The sequence below is a fragment of the Coptis chinensis genome, chromosome 2 (assembly GCF_015680905.1).
Source record: "Coptis chinensis isolate HL-2020 chromosome 2, ASM1568090v1, whole genome shotgun sequence".
Taxonomy (NCBI): Eukaryota; Viridiplantae; Streptophyta; class Magnoliopsida; order Ranunculales; family Ranunculaceae; genus Coptis; species Coptis chinensis.
The window spans coordinates 11,102,141-11,115,661 of NC_141457.1; the positions used below are offsets into that span (position 1 = coordinate 11,102,141).

At 33.1% G+C, this 13,521-nt stretch overlaps 1 long non-coding RNA gene across 1 annotated transcript; it reads right to left on the reverse strand.

The window, feature by feature from the left end:
- Window positions 1-12,661: 12,661 nt before the first annotated feature.
- Window positions 12,662-13,496, reverse strand: LOC147514854 (uncharacterized). The gene is made up of 2 exons (XR_015213302.1): window positions 13,454-13,496; window positions 12,662-12,900 (listed from the first exon to the last, which is right to left on the reverse strand). It is a non-coding gene; the product is annotated as an uncharacterized LOC147514854 (long non-coding RNA).
- Between the last annotated feature and the right edge of the window lie 25 nt (window positions 13,497-13,521).

Sequence of the window (13,521 nt, forward strand, 5' to 3'; positions counted from 1 at the left end):
GGCAAGGGTTTTTTGCTCCAAAGCAATGAAAACTCTCAATTTCCCTTGTTTCTCACTTGCATTGGGAATGCTCTAATAATGGACCAACAGCCTTGCATGTCTCACGTACACCACTCGATTGGAGTGAGACCTTGGTAGATCTGAGTGATTCTGGAGAGATATGACGACTACTAGATCGAAAGCTAAGAATTATGTGCTCTCTTAGAATGGGAGAAGACCGTCTCTCAACCCAATTCTCTGTTTTAGATACTCTCTCTTAGACGTCCACTGAGGATCCTGGATTCTGCTTCTAATCTCTCAAATGGTGGACTAATGGATAACCCTCTAAAGCGTGGAAAGCCCATTGTCTCGGGTTTGCTCCAGTATTACGTTGTCCCTTCTATTTTTGGTGTGTTCGCTCTTCTGTGAGTGTATAGGTGATAATTTGGCCCTGCCCTCAACCCGCCCCAACCCGACTCTCAAAATTGCATGTTCAAACCCTTAACAGTTTGCCCTCACATATTTGAAGGGCGGGCTAGGATCTAGGTTTTGAAGCGTGAGCCCGGTCCTCACTTGGCCCTTATACGTTTTCTTATTATTTTACATTACATTTATGTATATATCTAAGTTGTATTAAAAAAAAATCACTAAATTGGTTTTCAATAGGAGATAGATTAGAACATAACATATGCGTTTTTTGTAATTGAATATATATATATAAGCAAATCCAACCTAACAACATAGTTAAGTATGAAAAATGTAGATATTTTAAAAGTATCATCTCACCATTTATCTCTTTTTTTCTAAAGACATAAGAATTAGTTTTGTATACTTAGTTAAAATTGATATACATAATCAAAGTATGATAAAAATAAATAAATAAAATACCAAAAAAATTAAATAAAATAGTAAAGTATAATTCGACCGCCCCTCATTTGGCCCTCAAAATTGAGGAATGGGTTAAGGGCTCGAGTTTTCATGCATGACCCTACTCGACCTCGCCCAGCTCGACCCTCAATCATAACGGCATTTATAATTTGATGGTTGGGCTTGCCCGGCCCGTCCCTTTTATCACCCCTCTAAGTGAGATTTGACTCCTTGGGGTCCTAACAACTACATAGGAACTTCATAATTATCTATTATAATAAAACGAAATGGATAGACAAAGGGTGGTAAGGATTTCGTGGGAATCTGAGTTAGATGGGGGCAGATGTGCAGTTGGGATCGTTTTGAAGGAATTAAATTGACTCTTTATTAACACACTTAATTTCACTTGAATTTAAGGGGTGTGATAAATGGCACAATGAATATTAGAAACTCTTGAGTTTGAGAAGAAATGTCATACACAAAACAAATTTAAGTTGAGAAATTTAAGGAGTGCATTAAATTATTAAAAAACGCTTCTCTAGCCATATTTAATTTGTTTTTAATAGGCTTTAAAAAGTTGTAATGAAGAATTTTAGACCTTCTAAACCAACCCAATAATAACAACACCTATCTCCTTCAAGTATGACTCTTGCTGGTAATTCTTCTCCTTCATCTAATATTTGTGTAACTCCTCCATTAAAGATCATTGAGAATAATGAGCATCTTCACCTCCTCTCTGTTTTTGCGTTTTCTCCATTTCTATAAATTGTTATTACTTTTTCTCTCTTTATTTGCCTTCTCTTCTCAGGCCTTTCTGGTTGGTAACTCTGGCATCACCAATCCACACATGTAAGTTATTTTAATTTTTAATTTTTAATTTTTAATTTTCCCTTAATTTTTTTTTCTCATGCAATTTAACCATTTGGGCGCCCACTTTAAGTCTCATGGTTATCATTAATGGCCTAAAAAGCCAGGGATTCTACTTGCATTGTATGACTATTATTTGTTTGTACAAATTTGTTTGATATAGTTATATGCCCACTATTTCAGCAAAAATTCCTCCGTCTCCTGTCTCATATTACATTTCCTCTATCTGAATTTCTTCTTCTTAGTTTCACAGGCATAGGTGCTTGAAGAGCTACTCTATTTCACAGGTTTGTCTTCTTCCATGTTTTTTATACTCTTCAAGTTATGGAATACTTATTCTTAATTGCTTATTCATTTGTTGATGAATACGTTGCAATGGCTCCTTTTGTTGAGCTTTCTACGTTTACAAATACTTAATTAATTAGCTAAACTTCATTAATCATAGTTTCAAATATGCTAAAGAAACTTTACAATTTTTTTGTATCGTGGTACATACCAAAAAACAATGTCAATTTCACTTGCTAGGTTTTTTTTTCCTTTTTTTCTCTTATAGTTAGCCTTGGGTGAATCTTATCTATGAATCCATTTATGATATGGACTCTACCATTCATTATGAACATGAAAACAGATGAAAATACCTAATTGGTATAAGGGATTTATACAAACTCAGCTCTTGCATCGATGTTTATATGACATACTTGAAATGAAGGTGAGTAGGGGAGGTCAGTTAATTAGATCAGTTTATGTAAAATCAAATTCACAATCTTCTTCTAGTACTCGCGTTATTGGTAATGTGTTTTATTTTGTTCTGAAATTTGGGTTTGTGTCAACCGTGTTGCATGTGGGTACATTTCATGATTGCTCTATAAATTCCAGAACTCTCTTTATCTTTTCTCTTTGTGCTTCCATTTTAATCGATGAGGTTGAAAAAATGGGAGAAAATTTTACCAATTTGAGGAAACAGAGAAGAGCAACGCTCAAAATTCTGACTACGATTTAGAAAATTGTACTTCTCATAGTCTTCATTTCATCTCTTCCTTCTTTATAGCATTGGTGTTATTCACGTTGGTGTACGTCGCTTCAAATTTAGAAAATTGTTCTTCTATACTTTAATATCTATTTTATATTGCCAATGTGTATATAATGGTGTCGCTACAAAATTTTGTTAGCCCTTATTCTCTTAATCCATTTTCGAACAACTTTTATTATGCGTCCGATCTAACCTGGCTCTGAGTTTCTCTTTTGGTCTTGACAATTTAACTTCCCAAATGAGTCTGCACACTAAAATGAGTAATATTTTAATGTGGAATACATATTACACGAAAAGTAGTAGCACATAATGTAGGACGTGTCAATGTCTTTACGCATGCAGTTAAAATATGATTATTACATAGTGGTATTGAATGAATTTACATTAGTTGTTAGCTCATCTCGATTGAGTTTGCAATTTGTTTGTGCAGCTGAAGCTCTTCCTCGCTTGAAATTTGTTTTAGCACCCTCTTGAAAATTATTTGCAATTTGTACAGCAAATTCAAGAAACAGTTTGGATTGTCATGTTCTCTTTTTCCTTTCCTTCTACAGTTCTACAGATGCCTTTGTTCTATACAAGTGCAAGTCATCATCAAAAGGTATTTACTTACCAATGTCTAATATGGTTGTTCATGTTTTTCGTATGAATTAGTCAATTTCCTGTATTTTTTGTTTCATACGATTGATTTGATATTGCCAATTTTGTGCACTACATATACACTTCTTGGTTATAGAACTATTTTTTTCAGTATCATTTTTATTCCTTTATTATAACTGAATTTCATGTTCTTCATAATCATCATTCTAAAATGAGCATATGTCCAATTATACATACTTATTTTTGTATAAGAACTCAAGTACATGTTCCTTGGTTGGAAGTCCAACGTAGAAATGTTTCCAATTACTGAAAAGTAAAGAAACACTTAACTCCTAAATCTAGGTTTGTTTTTTCTGTTTTTCTTTAAGCATTTGCATTTATGGTTAGCATATCTTTTTTGTTCTTTAAATAGAATGTAAGAATAAAAAAAATATGTGATTCTTTGAATGATGTCAACTTTTATGAAGTCTACTACAAAAAAAAAAAAAAAAAAAAAAAAAAAAAAAAAAAAAATGTTGATGGACGAATAAGGAGTGGACATGGAAAATGGAGTTGATGCACTCCGGATGGAGTTGTAGGAATCAACGTACATTATAGAACTGATGTTGTGGTATTCTCTATGACCGATTTTTTTTTGGGTTTCCAGAGAACAAAACTAGGGAAAAAAAGATTGTCTTACTGTTGTGGAAGTATTCTAGGATTATTTCTTTTGCATCGATTACAACAAAAAAGAAACGATAGAATTAGAAACTAAGTCATAAGAGATAAATCACAATTTGGAGTCTTAACGCGAACTCAAAGGTCTTAATGCAATAAGAAAATGCATATAACATTTGGTTTACTTGAGGTCGAGAAAAATATTTTATTTTTACTTTCTTATTTATCTGATGAACTCTTAAAGCATTAGTTTCGAAGGGTTAACAATTTAGTGGAAGCAGAGAACTTTCTCTGTATTAGGAACTTTCATTGGAATAATATTGTTTCTCCCTTTGATTATACTTGCCTTGAACTCACACAATAATCTTCCGTACCAGCTGGTTATTTACATTTGAAAGTAGGTAGTGTGACAACTAGGAACTTGATTTAGTTGACTGTTTAAATGGATATGTACATGATAACACCATCTCACCTTTTTGTGACTTCGACTCTCCTATGTTATTTCGATCCTCCATAGAAATCTGTGGATTAAGAGTGCTTACCTTTTGTCGTGTCATTTTTGTTAGCAAGGTCATTTGTAAATAAACTCAAGAATCTCAAATTCTCAAACTAGATTATCTTTGAAAATTTGTTGTTAACGTTTATGTGAAATTGCATTTCAAGAATCTCAGTCCAAGAAGTAGGGCTCTGGCATTCAATTATGTGTTCATATGTTGATCAAGGGAAATTTTGTTTATAAGGAGTTTAATTATGGATAGGGACTATCGTTTTGAAATGTTTGTTCAGATTGAATATTTTATGAAATTTATGACTGAATATCTTGAAATTTTCGGATATTTGATCGGTGAGCAGGCCTGTTTGTGTTGTGATCAGTAATCCTCCACCAATTGAAATTGGCCAGCAAGCTTTGGTGTGAGCCCTCAGAAGTTAGTCATAGTGTTTCCACTTCCTATTGGTACATGTCAGAAACTTGCATAAGAGCAGTATTGGATTGCATGACAATCTTGATTGCATGTGCATAATGACAATTTCTTGCACATGGATGATGGAACTTGGTTCGATACTAGCTTTCTCCAATTCTCTTATAGGTTAAACTTTGATACTTTCTCCAATTCTCTTATAAGTTAAACTTTGTGATCTCTTACCTCATTTCTAATGAGGTATTTTGTTGTAATGAAATTTTCAGTTCTATTGATCTGACTTTTTTTCTCTTGGGTCATTGGATACACCTGAAAGTTCGAGAACATTATACATGGGCTGTCTTAGAGGATAAATGATACCATAGTGAAGGTGAAGCAAGAGAAATATTCAGAAACCAAGAGGTTGGTGCTGCATGTCTTGCTTATTGAAATGATATAACATATGGTATAAAGTATGGTTAATAACTTATCAGTGGGTACAGTGCTTGCTTTTGTAGGGGTACAATAATCCATGGAGATCGACTTCAATGGAGGTGGAAAATAGTTGGAAGGAGTTTCCATGCATGGAAGATTCAACATATGTTACCGCCTCTTCTTTGGTGTATAAATTGAGAGATAGTGCATTGTGCATACATCCTAATCAGTTTCAACCAAAAGTGTAAGTTAGCAGATCAGTTACGCAAGTGTTTATAGATCTCCTATCATCTTTATATATAAAAATGATAGGAGAAAGGTAATTTCATAATGTAACCATTTAAAAACAACTTTCGTAGTGCAAGCCTTTTATCCCCTTTTTGCACATTTTGTCTATTTTAATTAGTGCAAATTTTGTTACTGACTCTTCGCCAAAGGCATAGACATGCTTCATTAAACATTTGGATTTGTAATGTTATTGGTGGGTTTTCCCATGGGGTATGTGCTTGAGATAGGGAATGAGTACTTCATTTTATGGAAGTTGTTCAGTGAGGAGTTCATTATTGTGTATGGAGATTACAATGGTAGGTTCAATGGTAAGCTTTAACAAATAACTTCCTGAGTACATGTGATTCTTTTCAACTTATAGTGGTATCCTATTTGCTATCATATATATTAAGGGTCGTCTCTTCACTATTTTAATTCCCACTAAACAAGACTTCCTTAGCACTGGGAAAGTTTTCCTATATATCCCTTTAAAGCTAGATTTTGTTGTTATCATATTTATCATAGTATTTTATTTTTATTTTATGCTTCGGCATAATTTACCTGATATAGCATTTCATTTTCTATTGTACACAACATTGAAGGAGGATATGGTCCAGTATAAGGAAAATTGGATTTGTTTGGGAGAAAGTGGCAAGGGAGAAAAGCTTAGACCGATGGACAATTTTACTACCATCGATCTAGACTTCAAAAGTTTTATTGCAAACTTGACTTGAGACTATTATTAATGCAGTTGCATTGTCGTTACAGATTCGGTGGTTCAGTTGTGAGTGTGTATTGACATAAGAGTTCAACTTATAAAATGGAAACATAAAAAAACTATTGTTTAATTGATGTAATAAGTCAAAGTCAAATCTCAAGAATACATAAATACAAGTTTTTAGCTACAAAACGTTATTATGGCAACACCAGAAAATGCTCATTTGTATTTTTCAATAAGAGACTAAATTGTGAAAAAAAAACATCATCAACACTACATTTATTTGTCTTTCGTGTTTCAAACTACGGTGTACTAAGATTAATGCCACAAACAACATAATAAACACATCATAACCAACCGTGCTGTAGGCACGGGTAATACTAGTCTATTATAATAAAACAAAATGGCAAGACAAAGAGTGGTGGGGATTTCATGAGGATCTAAGTTAGATGTGCGTGGGGATTTGTATAAAGAGGGTTTTTAAATACAAATTCAATGCATACATTGGATGCATAATGTAATCAATATTTCAATTAATTAAAAAGAATTTGTGTTCAATGCATACATTGGTTATACATTAGATGCCTAAATAATTAACATTTTAATTAATAAAAATTTAGTAGGCTAAAAACTTATAAACGTAAGTATTGAGACTACAAAAAAAAAATTGTGTTCATTGCATACATACATTGGACATTTTTAGCAATGTTCTTTTCTGTGTTCAATTAAGAACCCACTAAACCATTTGATTTTCAACGCTTATCAGAAAAGAAGAAATCATGGCACATTACGCTTGCTTCAAAAGTCTACATTTACTTCTCGACCGTTTCAATTTGTTTGCCCTCCTAAGACTTCTCGAGCCCATTTCTCTACAAACTAATCTCCTCTTCCTTCTTCCTCTTCAGGTATCTCTGAACCCTTTTGATTTCTTTTGGATTTTCTATGAAGCTTTTGTAGCTATTGTATGAAGGTCTGATTATATTTTTGTTATGGACGGTTTCATATTTGTTTTGGCCTCTCTTAGGAAATAATATATTAAGATGCTAGCTTCTTTGTTTTATAATTTTTTGAAATGTTTTTCTCTGGTGCGTCTATTCATCTCAATCTAGAACTCTCATTTTTTTTTCTCTCTTTTTGCAGGTGTCTCGCCAATCCTTTTCTGCACTCACGTTTACAGGGTAAGTTTATTCTTTTCTTTTTTCCCTTTGTGTTAGCTCCTTTATTTTTCCAATTTAATTTTATGTTTCCTCTCTAATTTAATTTTGCACTCCCTTTTGTATTTGGATTGGTACAATCGCTTAGAGAGGAAGCAAAAAGATTACCCAGACTTTTCTTTTTTGGTCACAATAACCAAAGAAAATCAGTAACTTTTCTGTATAAACATTATGTGGTCTCCATAAAGTTCAAGTTTCTAATTATTTTCTGATATACAATCTGGAATTCTCTTTTTCCTCAACTAACATTTCTGTTAGTTTTTCACTATGCGCCACAAATAAATGTTGATTAAGCGCGTTGCTTATAATATCATTCAGGTGATTGAAGTGTACCTATATCTGTAATTGGTTTAAAGTAGACAGTGATTCCAATGATGACTATATTTAGTATAGGTTGCTTCGTGTTTTCCATTCCATCTATTCTTTGAGGTGCGAGGCTTGGGGCTGATTTTGGACTAATTTCCCTCTTTAAGTTATGAATTTCAATGTTGTTTTGCTGTTTTTTGGTTGTTATAATTTGTAATGCACTATTGGCACCATTTCCTGCGCCCTTCTCTTATATAACTATGTAGTTCCATTTCTTTTTATCTGTTTAGGTCTGTGACTACAAGAAAGGATGGAAATAGAATGATTCCTTTGTATTCAAAAGGTATTTGTGACAGAGGGCTTTGGAACTCATTGCTTCCAAAGCACGACATATGCATTCAAGGTATCATTTTGAAGCTTAATATGGATCATCAATTGCGAGACGAACAAAATTTGGTTACCTAAATTTGCTAGATTTTTTCGCAAATCATTTTGGAATTAAAAGCTTACTACATATGTAGTGGATTAGCATGGATTTTGTCAGGATTATAGTTTGAGAATGTACTTTTATTTTAATTGATGAAATTCTTTTTTATTAATTTCAAATGAGAACAATTGTTGCTCTGAAGAAATTCAATCTAAGGTTGAACTATATAATAATTTCAGGCATGATGTACAGTTGTTAAAAGATCACAGTTTCATATCTCATCTTATCAGTTTACACCTATTTTGTAGATTCCATATGACTATGAGTGCTATTTGTTTGGGCATTTTTCAGAGCAACAAGGTAAAATCTCTTATGGGTATTTTTCAAAGCAACACTTTATGTGAATTAGGATTTATTACTACTTTGAAAAAAAATAGAACAATTGGATGTATACATTTATGAAATATTTTAAAGCAATGAGTCCCTATAACACATCCTTAATTCATACTATATCAATCCTCGACTTATACCGTATTATCTTCAATGGTATATGGAATACGTTTATTGTCTTTAACACAATTGGATTTCTACCACTGATACAAGTCATATAACCCCATGCGGACATTAGCAAGATGATCGTTTTTTAATAACAATAATTTAAGATCAAACCGCATTGGAGCAAACTTGATCTTAAGGATCATTTTAGACTAACATAGACCAAACATAAACCAATATATCTTAAGGATCACTTGTGGAGATTTATGATACTATAGATCAATATAGATATGTGATACTAAGACTCTTTTTAGACTAGCATCATAATGGCTCATTTTAGATTTTACATGTGTAGTCGTCACTAACATGATTTACATGGTATTTGAACACAAAGAATGGTTGTACGAATCTATGGATTGGTAATGTCCTATACAGGAAACCTTTTGGGAATGTTTTTTGTTTCTCGCAACGATTATTACAAGTCAATAGTTGACTTCCAAGTTGTATTCCCTTGACCTTCCTTTAGTGTGCATTTTCTCAAGGTTTAATTTGTGTAAGTAAGCTTTTGGAGATTGCATTGTAAACTAGATTCCTATTATAGTTATTATATTTTTTTTCTTACTTCTACCTAACAGGCTTTGGTCTCGGGTTTAACATGCATCACTTTAGTCACCTATGTACTGTAACCCATTCTCTTCCTTTGATATAAAAGTGTGTACTATGTATATTGTGTTTTTCCATTTTTTTTGTCGTTGTGTTTTGCTATTTATACGAGTGTTGCATTGTGTAGAAACTATTGATAAGCGTAAAAGGTCATCCAATTTTTGTCAGCTTATACTGTGGCAGAACCATGTGTGGAATGGATCTTAACACAGTTGAGATTGATTACAAGCTCCAAGTTGGCTAACCACTAGGTAAACTGCTACAAACTCCATTTGTTGATTCTTCATATTACTCAATTTAAAGTTGGCAATGCATTGTAGGATTTAATATCCATTTACTCAAAATGGTGTATAAAAAGGAGGAAAAAAAATCAAATAAGACAATCTAACGTCAAGGTTTTCATTTATTGTATATTGTATATTTATTGTTTTTGTTTCTTTCGCCTTATTGTGTCCATAGTCTCCCCATTTAGGCATTTACCATTGTAAGTTTGCAACTATGGCATCTGCAAGGAAGAAGCAAAAAAGTTCAAGGGAAAAAACACTAACATGTGATGCTTTACCATATAATTTCATTAACGTTTAGTTTTTTTAGTTTAGTTTATTTTATTTTATTTTATTTGCTCAGCATCTAATTTACAACTTTGTAAAACTAAACAAAATGAAGAGGCCTAAGCTACAAAGTATGCAATCGATTGAAGTGTGATCTGTAACATATGTAACTTGGAGGTATGAACCCCAACAATTTATTTTTATCAATTTTTTTAAAAAAATTATTTTTTCGTTTGATTCTTGACTACATAATAAGAACTAAGTTATCAAATATGACCATTTTGGCATGTATTTTCTTTTTATTCATCTTAGTGATTCCATATCATGTTGAGAAATTACACTAAGGTGTCATTCAAAATCTGATTTACATAGGATTTGTTTTGAAATGCATTCCTTCTTCTTTTTTTTTTTTATTGAGTTGAAAGGCATTCTTGTTCAGTTAATAATAGTTCATATTGCCTTTTGCGTATTTTTTAGATTTTCTCCTTCAAAATGTGAATTTGTACTAAAATGGTATCATGGCTACGTTCTAATAATCCATTCTTTTTGTATGTTTTTTATCAGCATTTCTTATGTAGTAGCAGTGGAACAAACTGAATGTGTAAAACTTTCATGTTTCAATTTTTTTATTATACACAAACTTGCTAATAAGAAGAACTTGAATCTGTCCATTGATCTAGTGAGTGGCGAAGAAAGCATGAACTTCATTCTAATTCCATTTTGTTTTATGGTTATTTGAGATTTAGAATCCATGTTGGCATCAATTTAATTGTAGATTATTTAGCAGTGATGGACTAATGTGCGATTTTCTTAGTTTGGGAATATCGATGGCAGTAATAACTTAGAGGAATAAGCAACTTCGGCAATATTGTCAAGGTCATTGTGTTTGTTACGATTAGATTATCATTCTTAGTGTATAGTGTCTTTGTACTTGATGTAGAACCCCGACATGATAACACAAACTGCAGATAACAACCATCACACCAATTAATATTTAGGAACTCAAAGGAGGAGTATTCTGACCTGCCATAGTTGGTTGCCTTTGTATTAGCAACTTGAGTAACAAACTATATATACATTATTATGTAATTGGGTTATTCAAAGAATGCAACGCAAGAAGTCCAATCTTGGTGCGTTCTTAATCTTTAGCATGCTTAGTTAGTTTGGGGTATACACAAAGTAGGGGCTCCACTTTAGGTACACATTTGAGTATAAATTTCGCATGAGATGAAACACCGAGGCAAGACTACCTGCTTTGGATTCAAGTCTAGGCGTTTAGATTTCTTAATCTTTTCCCAACTCTCTTGATTTATGTTAATCAGTTTGTGCTTTTGGAAAAGTTACCCTTTTATCGTTTTAATTCAACACTTTCTATATTTGCAAGTAGGATGGGAGCTGCTGCTGTTTTTGGAGGGGTTAGAGTTATTGACTTTTGCAATGCTTAGTAGATTGAAAAGGAAAAGCTTTATGTCCAAATGTGTGATAGAACAGTAGACATGGTTGATACCCAGCTTCCCCGATGTCCACAATGAGATTTTGTTTCAATGTACTAATAAAGTGTATCAAAGGACCTCACTATGACTAACACTAACAGGTCATTGGGAGTAGTTTACCTTCGCAATCCTCTAAGTGCTTTTAATAGAATAATTTGATTCTCACCATATCAAAGGTAAAAATGTCATTTATTTTTTCAAGAATCAAAGTAAACATGTCCTAGAGCGAAAGAGCATCGTGTCGATAGAATATTTTGATTCACCATATCAATAGTAAATATGTCATTGTTTTTTTTTTTTTTTTTTTGAGAATCAGAGTAAATATGTCCTACAGCTTGCTAAGGGCATCATGCCGAAGGCACACTATATCTAAGAGCTGGATTTTTTTGCTTTGTATTGCCATTTTAACTTGAGTATAAAGTTTTGTGTTGCAACATGCATGTATCTGTTTAATAGAGAAAAAGAGGTCGCTGACTATTTTTGGGTACATCCTTGGTGTAAATAAGTTGATCATCTTTTAGCTGCTCATTGACTCTTGCAAGTAATAATTTATGGGATCAGTGATTTGCCCCTTGAGCTTTGGAGACTTGAATAGGGCTCTCATTCCCCATGACTCTCAATAAGCAAAATTAATTATTTGCCTAGCATCTCAATGAGTCACTACAACAGAAGGGTTCAGCTGCAACACCATAGGGCGTCGCTAAACATATCAAAGTGTGTTGCAAAAGGTCATTTGCGACGCACCTTATGGCGTTGCATAGCCGTTGCTAAAAAGTGCGTGACAACTGATCAAATGCATCACCAAATAGGGCGTTGCAAAAGGTTTTGTTCTATTGCAACGCCAAGCTGCGTTGCTATTGCTTTTTCAGTGTCGCTATTCCTTTTTTGAACAAATAAAGGGAAAATGAGAATTTTGAATTTTTTGCAGCGATTGGCGTTGCAAATGCATCACTTTTACCAACAATGAATGCATTGCGAAAGGTTGATCTTTAGCTACACCTTTAGCGTTACTAACAACTTGGATTGCATTCCAAGCCACTGCCCTTATTTGCAATGACTTTTGCGTCACACATAATGGAGTTTGAGAATATGACATCCGAATTTGGCTAATTATTTTGATTCTTTTTAATTTGCAAAGTTCTGCCCAATTGAACATAAGTTGATAATACATATCAGGATAAATTGACAATGAATCATGACAAAACTAATTTCATTAATCAATATTACCATTACAAAAAACATTTCAAGCATCCATACAACTCTTTTCCACTACATCGACATAATCTTGACAAAGCAAAATCTACTAAATTGTAGAGAAGTTCTTCAAAACAAAAATTTGGAAAAAGTCACAAAGGTCCATAATTTGCGATATGAAAAACATCCACTCAAGTATTCTTCATTAATCAACCAACAATGCAGCAGCCGATCGACTAATCTGGTACACCAAATTAAAGAGAGCATAAGTAAACTTATCCAAAATAATGAAGCTAAGATGGTAAAACTAGCTACTTAGCAAAGCAAATCATAGAAATTTGTTAAAAAATGCAGCTCATAAAGTAAAAAAGAGATAAGAAAGTATTACTTGCTCAAAGTATTAAAGCACATGAGTATTGCTTAGATCGGAAATGAACCATTGTAGGTTTATTTGACTAACATGATATCGAACAATTCAGGCACATAGAGGAGACTTAAACAAGTGTCACATACCCAATACCTACAAATCCCTTAACCAAAAAAAATACACCATGTATAAGTTACATCTAGCCTGAGTGTTTAGCTAATGACTTCAAAGAATTGTGAGGGGACGACGGGTGCAAACCTTAGCTAGCAGTGTCATGAAAAGTTGCTTGTTCGAAACTTTCTAAATTTTACACTGAACCAAGACAATTCAAGGACAAGATCCATTTCAATTCATAGTCCCTAGACTTTACTTCATAGTTCATAACCATATGACACTAACAACAAACATAAGAGTTAAGAATACCAACCAGTTCAAACCCTTGATTTGTCACAGAAGCTACTGGAGGACCAAAGAAGTTGCGGACAAGATAACAAT